We start from the raw sequence: 21055 nt of genomic DNA, 5'->3' as shown, positions 1-21055 counted from the left end.
GTGCTGCATTCATTTTGTTTACATTTTGGCGTCACTGTTCCAAACATGTTGACATTTTAAACATTTTGAGACTTTTAACATGATGGTTGCTGCATCAAATGCAAGGATGATTATTATTATCATTATTATAAGTTTCTGGCGCATGGGAATTTTGTGTTTCTAAGAAATATGTTTTATAGCTTCCAATTCCCTTCACAGGAAAGAAAGAATGGGGAGTTTGAGCGTGTTGACCAATAATAATAATAATACTTGCATTTGATATAGCGCTTTTCACATCTTCTAGACGTCTCAAAGCGCTTCACAGAATATAATGTAAAGTGCTTTGGCTGTATATTTTGTGGGCGAAACTCAGCAGCCAATGGCACATAGCAGTGTCCCACAAACAGTTGTGATTTGAGTGACAAATTATATTTTTTGAAAAAGAAATCAAATTTGAGAACATATATTTTTATCAAAATTAGATATACGACTGTGTGGTACAGAATATTTTAGGATGGCATTATCTTGGAGTATTCTGTTAAGGCTCAGAGATGTGCTGACAAATGGCAGCCAAAGTGCAGCAACAAAACAGTCCCACCGATTTAAAACCATTGCTCAACAACAACAACAAGATTGCATTTATAGAGCGCCTTTCACGTCGGGAGGACGTCCCAAGGCGCTGGACAGTTGGGTCGGGACCCGAGCAGGGGGGAAATGGTCAGGGTGAGGGGAGGGAGGGAAGGGAGGGGGCAAGGAGGGGGTAGAGAGTCGAGAGGGGAGCTGAAGGCACGGTTGAAGAGAATAAACTAAGCAACTTTACACAGGGATTTGGGATATTGTTAGATCACTTTCTGCTGGAGATTTAAGTTTGCAGCACCAAAATTTTGTAAAGAAAGTCTTGAATCTGCTGCTTTTTGTATTTAAGTTGCAATAAGTACCGTCAATTTGACAAAAATTACAACTCAAGTGGAAAATAAAGACAAGATAAATTCTGAACATGATTAACACTAAGAAACAAACTTTATACCCAGCTGCTGGGATGGACATCTGTAAATTCTTCATAGATAATTCTTCGGTGGGATACAATAGCAAAGCTCAGTAATGATCAGTGACTGCAGCCTTAGAGATCTTCCTTCACCTGCTGGAGGACTGCAGGGTAACAAGCCTTGTGATTTCCCACACGGGCCTTTCTCTGTTAAAGTGGCCAATTTTTTTTATTAAATTGTTTCTGACATGTGCAACATCCATTGGATATAAGCACGGACGGCCTTTCAAAGGTAAATGTTCAGCAAGCACTTAAACATTATCAAAAGCGATGCTTGTACAACACTAGCATTGTGTCTGTGTGTGAACGTGTGGGTGTGGGTGTACACGCATGTGTGTGTACGTGTGTGTGTACATGCGTCTATGTGTATGTGCATTTGTGTGTACGTATGTGTGTGTGTACGTGTGTGTGTACATGTGTGTGTGTATATATATATGTACGTGGGTGTGTGTATACATGTGTACGTGGGTGTGTGTATATGTGTACGTGTGTGTGTACATGTGTGTGTGTGTGTGTGTACGTCCCTTACCGCTCCCTAGGTTTCAATTTCAGACTTTGTTTCTTCCCCCATTTGTTACTTTCTTCGTCATTTTAAATCTCCTCGAAAAGGTTTCTTCTCCTCAATAGTTACTTGCGAAACAAACTTCAGATTTAAAAAGAAAAGCCAGACAAACCCATTTGCAGTATCTACAATGAACACTTGCTCATGTGTGAAATACTGCAGTTAAACGATGCTGACATAATGCCAGCACCTGGGCTACCATAACTCAGTTACAACAGCAATTCAGCACCAACACTGAAGGGAAAAATATCAACCTGACCAATTACCCTTTAATTCTTATAAACATCTGCCTTTGTGTTGATGAGAATTCATCCTTCCCCAGATATCACATGTGCGCATACACGCACAAACACACACACACACACACAAAAACAGGTCATCAACCAAAACAACTTCCTTTACAGGGAACTCACAATTAAGTTATAAAAGTTTTCTTGAAAATTATTTCCAGAGCACTATTTAAAAAGGAAGTTGTTAAAAATGACTCAAGCAAAAATATTGAAGGGTACAGAGAATGTGCAGAGGAACGGAATTGGAACTGATTGCTCCATTGGGGAGCGAGCACCAGCAGATGGCTGAATGGGCACCTTCTGTGCTGTAAACTTTCTATGACTCTTAAAACCCAGACACGTAACCCCCCAAGTGCTCTGGTGGGTAAAGGCACCAACTGGTGCAGCAATAATTGATACAGATCTTGAAGGTAACAGGTTTGATTCCTGATCTGTGCTGGGTTAGCTGATGGGCTGGCGTCTCACGGATTAAACAGAATCTACCTTCGGAGCAAGTTATCACAGTTCAGGTAACAGTTGGAATCCCCATTTGTGACTCAGAACTGTTATTAAGGAATCCCATTGGAAACTCACCACAATGTAGACTTTGTGAACTGAAGTGTAAATCAATTCTGTAATGTGATAATATTGTCATATAAAGGGATGTTCAAAGAAATAAAAAAAATGTTAGTTTTGAGATGAATTAAAATATAGATTGCTGGATCACTAGGAAATTGTGATCCACTGAGAGAATGTGAACTCAGTGGCAGATGACACATGCAAATACTATGTTTTGGTGCTGTTATGCAGGAAAGTGAAGCATGAGCTGCAAGAATTTTAAATGTGTTTCACTCATATTTGAACACAACACATTGAAGTCCTGAAGGGTTCAAATGAGTGTGACAGCACAGGTCCATCCTAGTTATCAATCAGTGCTTGGTCCTGTGCTCATCGGAGGAGAAATGGTGAATCGTATCTGGACAATTTTGCCCAGGACACCAGGAGAAATTCACTTTCTTTTTCAATAGTATCTTGGCATCTTGAAGCCGAATAGAACAAGCAAATAGGATCTCAGTTTAACATCTCATCCAAATGTTGATGAGCCCCTTCGACAATACAAGGTGGTGCCAATGGTCAGACTGGACTGTGAGTGTCAGTCCTGACACCCTCCACAACAGAAATGAGAGTGCCAGGCTGACCAGCTCCCAGTTATTTTAGAACAAATTTAATTTGAGCTCCTGACAACTGGCACCTCAGTTTTTTTCCAAAATAAGAGCAATTATCAGAAATCAAGATACATAATCAACATGAGTGATAAATCTACAGGAACATTATACACCATATAAAGTGGCATTAGATTGAAATAAATCCATTCCCAAGCGGGGTAAGATTGTAATCGTGTTGAGGTATTCTCTACTGAAACATATAATGAAGATAAATATCAAGTAAACAAAACAAATTGTGCCGGGCCTGAATTATTCATCCCTGATTTCTGTTGTCTGGATTAAAAGACGATGAATATTGCAATCAGCCATATGCGTGGAGTTTGTTTTTAAAATAACTGACGGGAACATAATACTAAGTACCTTCTTTCTTTCTTCCTTTCCTTTCTCTCTGCCCCCCACCCACCAAACTATACAAACATTGCAGACACTCAAAGAGAAGGTAGCAAATGTGATATCCACAAGGCCTAGAACAATATACATTTTTTTAAACAAACTTGGACAGAATATTGCAATCAGAACAAAAGGTCAAATGCTACAATTCCAAATTGCTTTCTGATCAAATTTATTTGAAATTTATTTTGTATACTTGGGATGAGATGTCAAAAGCCGAAATCCTGTCCACTGATTCTGGTTAAAAATACCATAGCACTATCTAAAAAGAGAAGGCAGTTTCTCCCTGTGACAGACTGGTCACTTAGCATTAGTTTTAAGGGACACTGCTGTTTGCATTATTGGCTCCTGCATCCGCCTACCAATACACAGTGGCTACACTTAACAGCAATTACTTGTGAAATGCTCAGAGACGTAGGCGCTATATCAAAGGCAAGGATTATTGTTATTATCCCTGCTATCAATTTGCAATGCTGTAAAAGGTCTTTGCCAGCACTGCCACAGGTCCTAGATTCCCTCTCAGCTACAAAATACTGCTTTACAAGTCCCTATGGTTATTAAATATTTCACAATCCAGCTCACAAACTAGCGACAATCCTCTGATGTATAACTGCAAAAACAAAATGCCAGTGGCTAACCCATGCTTTGAAGGATTTGTAGGAATTTAATAATAATAATAATAATAATCCCTGCATTTGATATAGTGTCTTATCACATCTTCTAGACGTCTCAAAGCGCTTCACAGAATATACTGTAAAGTGAATTGACTGCATATTTTGCGGGCGAAACGAGGCAGCCAATTGCGCACAGCAGTGTCCCATAAACAGTCATGGATTCAGTGACCAATTTATTATTATTTTTTTTTGAAGGAATTATTACCCCCGGAAAAGTGATCTGCCAATCGACTAACAACTGGGTTCCTACTTACTGCTAGGTAAACAGGCGTGTGGAGTTAAGAAACTTGCCCAACATTTCGCTCTGCTGGGAATCGAACCAAGGTCTCTCACTTGTGAGGTGAGTGTGCCACCCACTGAGCTACAAGACTTTTGTAATAACCTACAAAATACGGTTACTACATCTTACAGTGAATCCTGTGAAGTGAAACGCTTTGAGACATCTGCTATATCAAATGCAAGAATTAAAATTATTATAACAACCAATTAATATATCTTACACAGCACTAAGTCATATCACCAGAAAATAAGTACGGTACCTATTTGCACTGCACTTTTCTTCAACTGTATATCCCATGTGTATACACATTACGGTGGAGGAGGTGGATGAGGAAAGAGATAGCAACAAAATATCTCTTTAATGGGTATATGCAAATATTAGATACCAGCAAAGTGTTAAACCTGAAGCAGTTTAAAAACAAAATGGAATTTCGATAAAAATTAGAATTTATGGAAGGGTGAAATAAAACACACATGTGGTTTGCAGCCACAATGGATTCGGCTGATGCTCTAATAATCAGTGTTGGGACCTGTCGTTCTCATTTTCTATTTTAGTTTATGTGCCCGCACGTCACATAAGCTGAACATTTCATTGACAAAAAAAAATACATTTTTCACAGCTGCAATATAAAAAATACTCCTTCCTCTCCTCTCAAATTCACATTTTTTTTCAAATATTTATTTTACAAGAAGTCGCCATGTGGTAAAAAATGCATTTGATAGGCAGGTTGAATAATCGCACGCGAGAAAATCCAATCTCTCCCAGAAACCCTGGGGCATTGATTTATATATACTTCGCATTACTAATTTATGGGGGTTAAGGCTTTGATATGGCTCTGGTGCTCAGCAAAATCACTGGAGTACTATTTCTTTCAGTTTGAAGTATGCAGAGAAGCCAGACTATTAAACACTGCTCTGGTAACTATCTATTTGTCCACTTGACCGATCATTACATAGGAATTCAGTTACCAATTAAAATGGGCAAAGCCAACTTATTTCATCTTTTTATTTACTGCCTATTCAGTACATGACTACTTATATTTTTAATCATCAAGGAGTACTCTTAGTTCTCTGAGTCACAGCAGTTACAGCCTATGTTACCCATGTTTCTCAGGCCACTGCGGTTCTATGTATCTGACCACCTGCAGGAAAGCTGGGGGGAATTTCTATTACTTTTACCTTTTTGTTTGTTCAGCCGGGTGTCCTAAGAGTATCAACCCAGGCAGAGTTCCACATGTGTACAAAATCATAATGATAATCCTTGCATTTGATATTAAGCCTCATCATATCGTCGAGACATCTCAAAGCTCTTTACAGAATATACTGTAAACTGGATTAACTGTATTTTGTGGATGAAATGTGGCAGCCAATTGTACAGAGCAGTGTCCCAGAAACAGTCAGGGATTGAATGATCATTTTTTTTTGAGGGTTTCTTACCTCGGAAAGCGATCCACCAATCAACTAACAACCAGGTTCCTACTTACTGCTACATAAACATGTCTGTCATCTAGCAGTATGTAGGAAAATGGAAATGTTCCTGTGTCAAGGACGGAATACGCACTCTCTCCCTGGAGGGATGCATCGTGTTTACCAAATTCTAGAGTGTATTAGTGCAAATTGGAAAGAGCCAAACTTGGGACTCGAGGGTGTGCACTGAGGTACTGCTGGGGTTTAATCAGCTAAAACCAGTTTGCCAGTGAGAGCAGTGATTAGCAATCTCCCACTGCTTGTCCAGCAGGGACCACCCAATCTGTTAGGGTTATGGCTTGTAGGGTTAACAGGAGCCGAGTAGGAAGTGTTCCTGGTTCCAGTGACCACTCTCCAAGTCCTACCGTTGAAATAAACTGATTGTCTGTCATCAACTGTGTTCACTTGTGTATTTCCAAAGAAATAGAGGTTTATTCATTAAAACAAAATACAGCTCGGTTGGTTTTGGGGTAATTAGGTTTAAATAATTGCCCAATTTACCACAGATCTTTGAAACAAAACCCTTAAAGGACGTGTCACAGTAAATCAAAATGAAGTGAAATAGAACACAACTTCTTTTTGTCGAAAAATTAATGGAGAAGTTATAAATATTGGCAAATAATCCACCTCAAAACCCAGGATTTACCATAAGAAACATTAGCATTTTCCAGTTGATGATTGTGGATGATGCCTCCTTTTACACAAACTCAATGCTGTTTCTTACAGCCCCTCATATACCAACTGCTGAGTTTATCCTATAAAACTCTACTGTGATTTTTCTTGGTATCTATTTCTCATTTTACTTTCATTGCTTAAATTGCTGAAGTGTTGCACAGGAAACATTAGACTGCAATTGAATACAAATGAATCACACCCCCAGTCTTTTTCACTCTCTCCTTGCAGGTGATTACAAACTTAGATTCCCAGTATGGAATTTCAGCAGCCATCATTTGTGTTTTAATGTTAACAGAGGAAAGGACTGCAGACAGAACAGTGACTCCAGTTTCTAAGAAAGGAACAGGAGTTAACTGTTCAGCTCATCGAGCCTGCTCGTCACTTTATTGTATCATGTGCGATCTAACACCAAATATTCATTGTGGAGTCCTGTAGCCTCTCAAACAAGAGGATGTGGGTTTGATTCCCGGGCAGGGCAAAATGTTACTCCACATGCCTCTGTTTACCAAGCAGTAAGTAGGAACCTAGTTGTCAATTGGCGGATCACTTTTTCGGGGGTAATAATCACTTCAAAAAATAATAATTTGGTCATTCAATCGACGACTGTTTATGGGACACTTCTGTGCTGCCACCTTTCGCCCATAAAATATACACTCAATTCACTTTACAGTACATTCTTTGAAGAGCTTTGAGACATCTCCGGCCTGCTCCATGTCTCCCACCCGACCCGCCCTACCATCAGTGGCCGGGCTTTCAGCCTCTCTGCTCCCACACTCTGGAACTCCATCCCACGGTCCCTTCGCTTCACTTCCTCCCTTGCCTCCTTCAAGGCCGGTCTCAAGACATTTCTCTTTGATCGTGCCTTTGGTCTCCCTCCCACCTCTCTGCCTTCCCTCACCCCTACACCACCCCACCCCCATGCTCAGGCCCCAACACCTGACTGTTCAGAGCTTTGGGACGTCTATAAATGTAATGTTGTTGTCTTAAAAGATGTGATCAATCAAATGCAAGCATTATCATTCATCTCCCGTTTAAATATTTCAATTGAACCAGTAACATTTTACAACAACCTTTTAGGGTAGTGAATTCCACAATTCCACAACATTCTGCCTGAAAATAAGTTTGCTGATTTCATTCTAAACTGGTTTTAGCTCCAATTTTAAGATCATGTCCTCTACAGTACAACAGCTTATATTTGTATTGGGCCTTTCACATCAGGAGGAGATCCCAAAGCACTGGGCGTTCCTAAGCTAATGAACATTAATGCACAGTACAGTAAAAACATTATCTTTATAAATAAAACCAGTTTGTGAAGTGATTTTCTGCCAATTGTTTCCCCTGCATCACAGCCACACACACCCAGAGTTTGACCAAGTGACCAATTCCGTATCGGGGACACCAACTGCAAGAGGTTGTATTGTTTTTGTCTTTTGAAACATCGAGTGATTTTCCATTCCTTCAGACAACCTGACTGAGATCATTATCTCCCTGTGTCTGAAGTTGTTTGAAATACCTTGGCTTTCCTTGCACTGTTAACTTTCTGATTGCTCGTCAAGCTCAGAAACCCTTTAATTTGCTGAGTTGCAGGGTTTTCGGGAGCTGAGTGGAAAGAATTCCATACTTAGTGATATGCTGGGTAATCACTGGGTCATTACACTCAGGTCCTGCAAATCAGTTATTGAATCACCGCAAAAAAAAGTGTTGTGAGTGCATTGCCATCATCCCGACCATAGCCAAGACACACTATAACTCACTGAAAGGTGATTTACCAGATTGAGATGCAAAGCTTCAGCAGTTTTTGCTTTGCACTCAAGATACCAATCAGAGAAACCACTGAAACCCCAAACTCAGAGTGCATGCTCACAATACCAGGTAATACTCTGGAGGCTCAACAGTCTGAGCCTCCAGAGTTTCCTCATCAGCTTTGACAAATGTCACATTCAATATGGCGGAGACCTTTGCTTGGTATCTTATAACAATAATAATAATTAATAATAATAATTAAGAATCCTTGCATTTGATTTAGCATATTAGCACATTGTTGAGGCGTCTCAAAGCATTTCACAGAATATACTGTAAAGTGAATTGACTGGATATTTTGTGGACAAAATGTGGCAGCCGTTTGCACACAGCAGTAGTTTTATGGCATGTTGTTGTATATACAGTAGTAGCTTATGGCATGCCAACCAAATTTAAGTTCCAGAAGTCCAAGTCAAATGTCATGCATCCAACTTGCAGGAATATCCTCTGCCTTTATCACACTAATGACTGCATTTCTGACTCTCACTGTATACAGCAAAGCATTTAACATCATTCCAGTATATTACAATCTGTTACTAACCAATTAGCTGTTCCTTGTGTTTGTAGTTTTTGACTTGCGGTATTTTCATCCTGATTCATTTATTTCCTTGGTCTACTGTAACTTGGCTCTCACTCTCCAGCCTGATGGCCACAGTTCTGATGAATGGCTGGCTGCAAGCTGCATGACCACAATACAGCTGCATGATTCACTATACCTGGCAAAGGATGTTTGTTTGTGAGCAAACTGCTGACAAACTAACAATTGTTTCATAATCAGCTCCTGATCTGCTTTAAAAGCTTCTTTCACAGCACATGCTCTTCAGACTGATAAAGAACCTCTTTCACACGCTTAAAAATAAGCAAAATAATATTTCTCTCATTAATAAGTAAGACACAGTGCTGATTTAGCCCCTCAGCTAGATAGAACAATTCAGTTATTGTTCAGCTCTACACAATAGTCTTTTTATGGGATAGAAACCAGCAACAAGGTGAATTCAATATTTATAGAAGATTCAGTATTGCTGACAATTTCTTTACACGACAGACAAGATGCCTACCAGGATACTGAACGGTCTTCAACTCAGGAATAGCAGTCATCAAATATGTACGTTTTCACATAACAGTCAGGCAGCTTTCCCAGCGACTGCCAAGAGTAAAACTATAAAGAACCTCAAAGGTCCCAATTTTGATTGCAGCCCTACGCTGAATTGGTTGATCTTAGCCAAGGCTATTGGGATTGCAGCAATGTGGAGTGAAGGAGAAAATAATTATTCCTGGATTCTATGCTGTATAGTGGCCCCTGCTGGAAAGTGCACTTGTGGGCACTTAGTGAGGCAGAATGAGATTTAGCTGTTTAAAATTTTTAAGGGTGCAGATTTTACATTTTACCCCCTACACACACTACATACTAATCTGTTTTGGCTGAAATTGCCATGGATGCTATTGCCACTTTCTTGATTTCATCAAACTAAACCCAAATGCGCAAAGCAAGAAAATTCAGAAAAAACATGAATGAGAATAAGTCATTCACTCTACCCAGTTCAACCCATCATCAGAAGTTCTTTTGTTGGACCCGCTCAAACAATAGTCATTTTCTTCTCTTTCCTGTCTCGGTGCCAAACACATTTCCCTCTACTCCCCTGAACCAGAATCTGTCCATTTGATTTATTTAAGCTTTGCTGATGCTGTGAAGCCACTGATGAACAAAGAGATCAGAGTTATATCCCTTCTTTGTTCACACAAGTGAGCTCAAAGAGAAATGACAAAATCACAAGCTTTTATAAAGTTTGCCATATCTGTTCTGAATTTACATGTGCAGTGATCACATTCATTATACACAGAACCAATGCAATAATCTTTACATGGCTGCTATGTACGCTAATCGCTCTTTGTAATGCTTCAACATTGACCCCGGCTTGCTTTAGATTCTCAATAAAAAGACTACCATGTTGAACTGCTAGCTGAACGTCAACTGAGTGAACCTCCGAAATAAACCCTGCCTTTGATCATCAAACATGTCAGTCGATGATCAGCATCAGGGGTTACGTAACCTATTTGTAATTAAAATGGCTCCCATTGCCTAGCCTTTAGACAATCTAGTTATTTTCTACAAGCAGAACAAAAAGCTCTGGTAGAGATAGTTAAAGATGCTGCTGAACTTCTAAATCTAACTCAAGAGCATTGAGCACTCAACCATACAGTAACTTCTAATGAAATAGCAGGCTGGTAAAATTTTAAACACATCATCAAACCATTTCAGTCCAACTGTGACATTACTGTTCAATCACTCCAACTAGACTTTGGGCATGCTATTGATTCATTGCCAATTTTGATTATTTCCAGCCCTAGTCCCAAAACAAAAAAGGAAAAAAAATGACCTTTGATTAGTTGATCCGGTATACAATTAGAGGCTTTAAACATTTTTTTATGTGTTTAATAAAACTTCTCTATTTTCACTACTGTGTCCCATTCCATGTCTTTTCCTCAACTTCCAAGATTACTGTTATCTTTGCCTTGGGAAATGTATCAATCTCTCCTTCAGAAAGTGGTTAACTTTTATTCTAACTACACTATTCTGAAGACTGAATGTGCAATGAACAGTGGAATCACACACAACAGTTCTAGCACCAAAAGTTAATCCTTGTACACAAAATTCTACTATGAATCTGACCCATTTTCCCATCGTTCATCTCATCTGGGATTGAGAACTGGCAAATTCACTCAGATTTTCAGGAGCCATTATTGGACTGAATAGTCACAGAGGAAAAATGTCCACAGAGGAATGATGTTCTACATCATCAGTCCCAATTAAATATTCTTTTCTTTTGTATTCTCCTCAAAGCACTGAGTGATTATTTACAGTTTCTTATGACCAGAAACCCTCCAGTATTTCACTCAAGTGACCATTTTTTACATGTGAACTCATACTGAGTGTTGATACTTTATCCAGTAATTGAGATATCAGTCCACCTGAACTATTCCACACCCCAAGGTCGATATGTGACATTTCCAGGTTTGTGTCACTGGATAGTCATCAGGAGCAGAAACTCTAGTTGACTTTATCCCCTGATAAGCTGGCCAATTATACCATCAAGAAAGGCTGGCTAAACAGGGGTTTTTACCAATAGAGCAGAGGAGATTGAGAAGGAGATTATGGTCCAAAATTGTAAAGGAGTAGGACAAGGCAAATAGAGAAAATGTATTTCTTTTGTTGGGAAATTATGAGCAAGGGGGCATAGTGTCAGGATTGAAAGCAGAAAAATTAGAGGTTAGAAAGAATTTCTTCTCTCAGAGGATTTTTACATATGGAATTTGTTCCTATAATGGTTATTGAGGCTGGATCAATTGTACAGCATTGTTCAAAAGGGAACTAGATAAGCAGTGAAAACATTAAGGTATATGGGGAGATAACTGGAAAGGGGAGGGGGTATTATCAGAAAACTTAGGAAAACAGATTGCAGTGTTACAGACACAATGGGGCAAATGGTTCCCTTCTGTGCTGAACATTTCTAAGTAGTTTCTTTTATGCTTTCTGAATATGTGACAATTACGAAGTATTATGTGTACTCATGTACATCAATTGTGCACTATCTTGCTGGTTTATTATATAGTTATATATAGTTATACAGTTGAAACCCATTAGACAGTGGCTTCACTTATAATGAAGATTGGTTTTGGGCCGACTTCTGGTCGACTTCTCGCACTAAAAATGTCTGGCTTCCTGGTTGTCCAGTCACCAACGTCATGTATGCATATGCACGCACAGCGCACAGAAAAGAATACTTGCAGCATTCTGACAACCTGCAAGTCAGGCATTTTTTTAAGCATGGGAAGTCAGGTGTATGGGTGACATGAATGACAGTGGTGGACATTTTCCAGGAAATGCTTCTTGTACACCAGACGCATGTAAAACATACAGGAAGTGATGCCGGGCAGCCAGTTTGGCCTTTTTTTTTACAGTGATGAGATGTTTGAGTTTACGGACCTGAACCAGCACATTATGATCCTATTCCTCTGTAATGGTAGATTATTCCATTTACATGATAAGTCTCCTTTCTATGATGTCTATGATGGAATGTCAATTGACTGTTAGGCAATTGGTCATATGAGTGACTATATAAATTATATGCTGATAAAATTATGACTCTGTTAGGCACCGATCAATGATTGCCTTCTATTATGAATAGAATGGATAAAATAAAACTCTCATATATATAGCGCCCTTCACACAGGGTAATACAGCCATTATACACAATGCCAGAGTACATTACTATGAACTTTTTTTTATTGTAAGTGCAATCACTGGTTAATCATTTTCAGACCTGCAACAAGTTATGCAGTACCAAAATAAATCAAAAATTAAAATCTTCAATTTTTCAAGTTTGCTATAACACAAGGAGCACTTAAATGTGTGATGTGATTAAAGTGCATCAGTTTGATTCACAATATTCAAGTGTTTTGCTCCAATTCTTAATCTGTAAAAACATTGAAAATATACATTATACCTTTTCCATACCTTAATACGTTTAGAAATAAATGGCACACAATAAAAATAATAATCCTTGCATTTGATATAGCGCCACATAATGACAATCATGTGACTGATATATACAACAGAGCAGTAAGTCAGTATTGAACAACAATATTCTACATAAAAGTGAACAAAATTGTGATTGCACAATAATAATACTTGCATTTGGTACAGGACCTTATTACATCATCGAGGTATTTCAATGCACCTCTCAGATAGAGTGTAATTTACTGAAACTAAGTATGCCAGCTATTTTATTAAGAGCCCAAGCCAAATGCTTACTAACCTTTGTTTATTGGCCAGTTGAATGTTTCTCAAGACTGATATTGCAGTGAAAGTTTTAGAAACATTCCCTACAGAACTCATCCAATAACCCTGCTGAAACAATGGTGTGTTCAACTCTATAATCTACAGGGCAGCAGAACACAGCGACAGATGTTTAATGGGAAGGTGTTCCTTCTGGTATTTTAATCATGTCACAATAAAGCTGAAGAATAAGCAGTAATACTGCAGGACAAATGGAAAATGTGACAAACTGTATTCAAGTAACAAAACAAAAGCTGGCTGATTAACTCTAAGTCAGCCAAAGAACCCACGTTAACATAGGCTAAAGTCTATGCTGTTTTCTTTCTTCCCAACCCAATGTACACCTACCCCTCTCCCCACACTCAACATGACTTCCAGCTGCCTTGGACACAGATTCAGCTGCAGGGTTGCAGAGCCCAAAGCTCTACATTTAAACTTTGAAAACTAAGCAGATGGCAGATAATGTCTAGGTTGACACTCCGGTGCGGAGTTGGGCGTGCGTTGCATTGGTGGAGGTGCCGACCTTATGATGACACGTCAAACTGAGGTCCCAGCTACTTGGTCAGATGCACGTTAAAGATCTCATGAAACTATTTGAAAAGAGAAGGGAGTTTCTTTTGGTGTTTTTGGCTAACAATTTCCCAAACAAAATTGGCCATTCACTTCATGGCTGTTTGTGGGACATTGCTATGCGTAAATTGACTGTTCGAGTTTGCCAACAAATACACAATTACTAAACGTTATATTAAATCCTGTGTAGGGCTTTGAAATATTTCAACACCGTGATAAGGTGCTATATCAATAGCAGTTTCATGGCCAGTTAAGAATCTATATGCAATAACGTATGCCATATCACTGAAGACGTCTCTGGAATACTTAACATATTTTGGTCAGCCGGGTGGCAGAAACATGCATCACCAGGCTTAAGAGCATCCAAACCAGATAGAGTTACACATATGTATACCATCTACACATGGAAATTTCCCCATGTTTGGAATGGAATGCATGCTCTTTCCCTGGAGGGAAGCACTCTGCTTACTGAATTTCAGAGACCATTAGGCACAGGTTGACAAGAAACAAGGGAGGCCCCAGTGTGTGTGTTTAGGCACTGCTGGGGTTTAACCAGATAAAACTGCACAGCTTGTCATCGAGAGAACTCTCTGGCAAGTTTCCCCCTGCCTGTCCAGCTAGGACCACCCTACCCATTAGGGCTTTGGCTTGCAGGGTGAACAGAAGCCAACCCCAACCCCTAGACACAAATAAGAATCAATTGAAATTTAGAATTTAACAAACAAAACAAAATATTTGCACTCTCTGAGATAGCATCTTTCACATCAGGAGAACGTCTCAAAGCAGTTGACCAGATATACTAAAAAGTACAGTGACTATGTATTTTGTACACGAGCACAGCAGCAAATTTGTACACAGCAATACCTCACACACAGCTATGACTTGAATGAACAATTTTATTTGGGGTACCTTTGGCCAGGACACTGGGTGAAAATCCTTCCCCTTCTCCTTTCAAGTGGTCCCATGGGATCTTTAACACAGCAGGGTGTATTATATTAGGAGCTTCACATAAATCCCCTAAAAGTAAATTAATTAGTGCAACAGCTCAGCTGGTGGAATAGCTGAGTTGGATGCGATTGTCATTCTGTGATGATGGTACAGGAATCACCAACAAGTGATCAAAACCATGAAACAAATTTTCAGAACCTGAATTACAGGCTGTTAAAAACAGCAGAACAAAATAGGAAGTAATTCACTGGTAAGTACTAACTTCAAGAGTGCTTGATGTAGAACAAGAACTTCTGATTTCAAATTCAGAAGTAGAGCAAGTTAAATGCTTTTACAGAAATGAAATAGGTTAAAACAAACAAAGGCCCTAAATTCCCTATTGTTAGGCTTTAAATATCATATTGTGCAGCGGTTGTGGAAAACAGTTTTGAATTCACCCTTAAATTGGAGGCTGATTTGCCATAGTTCTTTTTCATACTGCAGAAAATTGGTTTCTAAATTAAAAGTAAATTTGAGACCATTTTGCAAAATTCAGTCTGACTTTAAATGTTGTCTTAAATGGTCTCAAGTCTAGGATCATGAGAAATTTCAGGTGACGGACCAAGAGGCTCAGGAAACACTAGGAGTTTTATTTTAAATAAAAGAATCTTAAATTTCTATTCAAAAAGTACAATCTAATTCCAAATATCCTTAAACTTTAAAATCTATTCCCTTTTGCTATTTTGTTCCCTAGTATTAAATTCCAATTAAACATTCAAATAATTTGAGCCAAATTAGATAATTATATAGGAAGTCCAAAAAACGATGCCAAGGGTCAGGAAGCAGAAGGTGGATTCACTGCAGAACATTTCAGCACGTTAACTACACTGTTGTCAAAGTGCACAAGACACACAAAGGAAAGATAAAAATGACCAGCTTCCCTGAGCCCAAGTCTCAACAGCAGTGGTGACCAACCTTTTGGGTCAGCCAACCAAATACATTTTTCTTGATTGAATATTTATTTATTTATTTATGGCCACACCATGAATATCACGACTCAGGAGCTGCAGGAAACAAAATATTGATTTAGTATCGACCAACCTAGATTGGTGTGAAGGTTCAGCAGCCCATTTCTCAACGCCCCACGGGTCACTTTTGGACCAGGGGCCATGGGTTGGCCACCACTGCTCGACAGAAAGAGTATATTCAAAAGCATAAAAGCAAATATGAGACTATGTTAGCTCAGATAGTCAAGAGGCCTCTTAGAACAGTCAAGCGGCAACAGCGACTAAAAGTTTACCAAATGCTTGGGTATAGTTCTATATCAACTAACTGTAATGTTTTAAACCTGTTTTCATTCAGCTGAGAAACAAGACAAGGTGCCTCCTAGTGCCTGCAAGCACTAGGAATTCCATGCCCATTCCTCTTACTTGCAGGCAATATTTGCAAATCGGCAGATTGACAGTGGCTGGCATGGAACATCACATTCACTAATGCATGGACGGTATTCTTTTGATCTTAAAGGTTTCAGAGATTCTGGCTGTAAGGATCCTTAGAGCTCATAAATTTATTTGCATTCATTTCAGGGTATAAAGGTTAATTGGATGTAATCAAAAGTGTTAATACTGAACAAATCTGGTCCTCGACATGTTCTGTCAGTTTTTTCTATTCGCTCAGAAGCCAATTATTTGGGAATTATAATCTCCCAAGAATTAACAGACATCCCAAATGTAAATTAGGAGCGGATATGATCAAAGATAAAAACTGCTCTCCAGAGATAGCATCTGGTACCTCTATTTCCTTGGGCTAGAATAGATATAATAAAATTGAACGTTATTTCAAGACTCGACTACCTGTTTGCAAGAGTTTCCTTATCACATCCAAAAGGCATTTTTCAAAAGAATAAATAAATATATTAGAGAATTTATTTGGATGAGAGAGAAGTCACAAACAATTAGCTTCCTAATGCTTCAGAGATTGAAGAGGGAGAAAAGCGAGAGTTTGCTCACTTTATCCCCGACCTTACTATATATATGGCAATATGGATTTGTAGAAAAGATTACTAGCCCTGATAGATATTACTGGAAAGGTCAATTTAACACCCCCCACCACCCCCAACCACCACCACCCCCACACACATAACACACACCACAGAGTATATTTCTAAATGAGCAAATTTTCCTGTGGTTCTGCACCTGTACATTTTTCCACACATCTGCTCAGTGTCTCAGTAAAGGTGTAATGGTAAGCAGAAAGTTATAGCCAATTAGTCTATAATTATCTGACCAATCATGTTAAATAGCAAAAAAAGGATTTGGGAAGTAAAACATTGAACCACATTTGGAAGCACAAAATTGTTTTGTATGTTAGGAATATAATTTCTCCCGTAAACTAAATGTTGCACTTGGATTTGGAGTTTAAAAAAAACAATAATCTTTGTATATAATAAACCACCTTTCAAAAGTTCCACGAGACACAATCAAATCGGACCATGGTGTACTATTGTATAAAATTAAAGGAAACTTGATTTCAGTGACTGACTGGAAAAACATAGGAGAACGATCTAGACGTAGAAAGGACACTTTAGGAACACAACAGAGGATGGAATTTGAAACATTATTGAGAGAGCAAGCAAAGCACTTAACTGAGTACAAAAGCAACTAAATCAAAGATGGGAAAGATGATGTCTCTGAGGGTCATTGAATGTTGGCTGAAGGGTGGGGGTATGTTCTGGAAAGGCACAATTGCTATGAACTTCCTCTATGTACTATTACTATGTACTATGAACTATTACTATGTACCAGTAAGGCATGTGCTCCAATTGTAGCAGTGATTGTACTACCAAAGAGAGCAGTTAAACAAAAGTGAGAGGCCACAAGAAGGTGCTCACAAAGTCATGTTCACTCCATGTTTTTTTTACAGTGCACTGACCAACATCTGAAACATGTGGAAGAATGATAATAATTCTATGTAGAGGTACTTCATTATATTCAACTGTATTCAAGTGTTTAACTGTGTTTAGACATCCAGGGGATCGGTGTGAGCGCCATCATTTTCATGACAATGATCTGTCGCCACGTTTGGTGCAAAATCTTCCGTAACATGGATGGAGGGATGAGGCCAAATATATATCAGCTTGGGTGGTGGGGGAGAGGGTAGGAGGACTTTGTGATACTATGTAGATGACTGTCTCCATATTCAGGAGAGTTATTAGACTGTTAGATGTGATCCGCACCGATTCTGGCATCCCTTATCTCGACAACAATCTCTTAGATTAATTAAATAGATTGTGAAGTCACCACAGCAAACGCCTTGAACACTGGCTGACTGATAGACCGAACGGGGATATAAAAATGTTGCCAATCAGACCCCAGCATCAAAAGAATGTTTCCAGAATATTAAGTTCACCTCGGTTACATTTTCTTTCATTTACATATCATAACGAAGATCAGCTTCAGTTAACCTTAACTCATGCCCTCGTGCCCCCATCGTGTTTTAGCTGATGCACAAGTGAGAATATCAGCAACAAACACGATAAAGAAACCAGATAAGAAATGAGGTAATTTTCTCCTCTTTGGTGTGCCACGTGTTTTTGTTCTTTCTTTAAGCTTTCCTCCGGTATCTTTCTGTCATCGTGGGCAAACAACCTGCTCTCAGGTCTCTGCCAAAAGTCACTCTTGAGCCGAGCACTAGAGGTATGTAAGACTTTTCTCTCATGCCTGTGGTGAAGAAAATAGCCTGTGCTCTCTGTCTGTGTCACTCTGGATTATCCCGTGTTCGATAGGCCAGAGGATTTCCTTCCAGATTTCTTTTGTAATGGCCCTAAAAACTGACATGGAGAAGAAAATTCCCCCTGAAGACAAAACACACATTCATATTGGACTACCCATCCATTACGATAATCTACTATGAAATTGTTGAAACTGAACTGTAGTGGAATGACTATAGGATGCAAATATCATCAGTTGAGTTATTTTACTCAAAAACGGATAAGAAAATGGAGAAATTAATTTTAAAATACTGTATGTGTATACCAGTTGCAAATGTGGAAATTCTGGCAAACGGTCCTTGAATTATTTAAGGAACAGCTTTAGACAGTTTAAGATATTCCAGTTAGACTAACATATATCCCGGGCTGCGCACTGATTCAGAGCACATTACGTTTTGCTGGAGATTTCAAAGACAAGCAAGAACTATGAACACAAACAGAAATAACTTCCATTAATCACAGTACAGGTTTGGGCCCAACCGTCCAAAAATTAATTGTGAACGATAGAAGCAATAATTACGGTATTACAGTTTTACTGATAATCAATATAACAGTCTACAAACAGATTTCTCTAATTGGCCAGAGCTAATAACCTCATTAAGAAAAAAAACAGGTTATTTACATTAACAACAAGGTAACACTGAAGGGAGGAACAAGCAAGTCAAGGACTTTCACCAACAAGTCTGATGTCCAAAAGTTCAGGGCAGATTAATGAATGCAATCCAATATGGGTTTACACCAGACAATTATTTTTCAAAAAATGAGTCTGTCAACCAATGCTTCAATAGGTTGCCGAAAGATTTCAAAGCAGAAAATACAAGCAATGTTCAAAGCGGATTTACTGAACCGTTTGTATTAAAAAAAGGCTTCATCAAGTGTTGTGGCCCTGCAGCGAATAATATTTCTTTCATTGTATTTCTGCATCTTTACCCCCAGAGCAGATGCACTGCACCTACAGCTGTACAATGGATTGTTCTCACATCCAGCCATAAAGGATGCTGACATACAAAACACAATTTATTTGGGGAAACGTACTGCGTTTTATACTATTTCCTTACTGTACACTTAATAGAAAATACCGCAAGAAAAATGAAAGTAAAAAATATGAATTTCACAAATATGTACAAGTGCATAGCTTCACAGGTATAGTCCTAAAGATATTGAAAATAGATTTAATGGGAAAGATTCCACTCTTCTCCCCAAACAGTTATTTGAAACAAACCTTGTCATAAGAGATTTTAAATTGAAAAGAGCTTCCGTTCCTCTGAGCAAGGCGGTCATTTTAGACCTCAACACTCACCAGGCAGATTGACACTGAACCAATCACTTATGAGCCTTGTGACTGGGCGATTTTACCTTCTGATTTCCTTCTTCAAAGGTGCAATTGGGGAGGTGGGGGGGGAGGGTGTTGGGAAGAGAGAGAAAGTTATTGATGCTGTTCGCTCTCAGCCGGGCATATGTACACAAGTATATATGGGGGGGTTTCACCAAGTCCTGTTATCCCCTGCTGTTTTTTCTTACAGGGATCCAACTTTTCTGGTCAGTATGACTTTGGCCCTCTCTGAATTTACCCACTGAGCCAAAAGAGAAAGCTATAATTCTGTTTCTAATCATCATTAATAATCTGCAATGTACCTAAAAATTGAATTTGTACATTTGGTTCATTGATTTCTTTCACAGACCTCTAACCCGACAGAACATAATGATCATTGCCGTTTGCATAGGTGCTACAGCAATGCATCATAAACTTTCAACAGCACCAAATGTAAAGTAGAAAATAGCCCATTGCTAGAAATTAAGACTTGCAAGAAAGATTACTGGCTCATTCCAAAACACAACAATGTTTTAAGGAAAGCCATCCCAATCATTTAACTGTTACGCCTATTTGCTCCTCTTTACTGAGGCAATTACAGGAGAAAAACAGATCACAGAGAGGGTTGTGACAGGTGTAAACATGAATACGTAGTATTGAAAGCATGAAGCACTTCAATCCAGAGTCTGGCTCAGTCACCAATTTCGATGCACTTTAACAACAGATCAACCCCCAAATTAGAATCACGGTTTAACTAACGTACAACTTAACACAAACTGCAAAAAGAAAATAAACCAACAAGCTATTTTTCCAGCTAATTGTTTTTCCTTCCAGTTTCCACCAGTGCCTTCTGAAACTGGCTGCTGAGAGCTCCTGCATATGTTTAGCACATCCCGTGCTTTAACTATTCTGATACACTGCAATTTTCTAGGTGTTTCATTGCTATGCTGTGTAACCAACTGCAATTCTACACTGTCTTTTACCAAAGAGTTCTGTCATTGTATGAAATAAGAAACTAGTGTTCGTGGAGAACCAGGCCATTTCCAAGGATTTCACTCCCTCTCTAATAGCCCTCCTTGCTCAGGTCCAGTGATTTATAGCTATTCTTCAGTCAGTTGCACACAAATTACTACAATATTATTTCAGAGCTAGTTTCAATTTCAGATCTGACTGTGCAAGAAGCAACTGAGAATTGCCAAAATCAATACCAGCAATTTATTCTGCGTTACATACATAGCAGGACAGATTTCCAACCTAATTATCATACAATCATA

At 38.9% G+C, this 21055-nt stretch overlaps 1 protein-coding gene across 4 annotated transcripts in view; it reads right to left on the bottom strand.

Annotated features, from left to right (window-relative positions):
• Positions 1–21055, bottom strand: part of fbxl17 (F-box and leucine-rich repeat protein 17) — a 426982-nt gene that overhangs the window by 326214 nt on the left and 79713 nt on the right. The gene's annotated exons all lie outside the window — the stretch shown is intronic.

This window comes from Callorhinchus milii, unplaced genomic scaffold (assembly GCF_018977255.1).
Source record: "Callorhinchus milii isolate IMCB2004 unplaced genomic scaffold, IMCB_Cmil_1.0 Scaffold1, whole genome shotgun sequence".
Classification (NCBI taxonomy): domain Eukaryota; kingdom Metazoa; phylum Chordata; class Chondrichthyes; order Chimaeriformes; family Callorhinchidae; genus Callorhinchus; species Callorhinchus milii.
The sequence above is the reverse complement of the archived record's forward strand: the minus strand, read 5'-3'. Positions and strand labels throughout refer to the sequence as shown.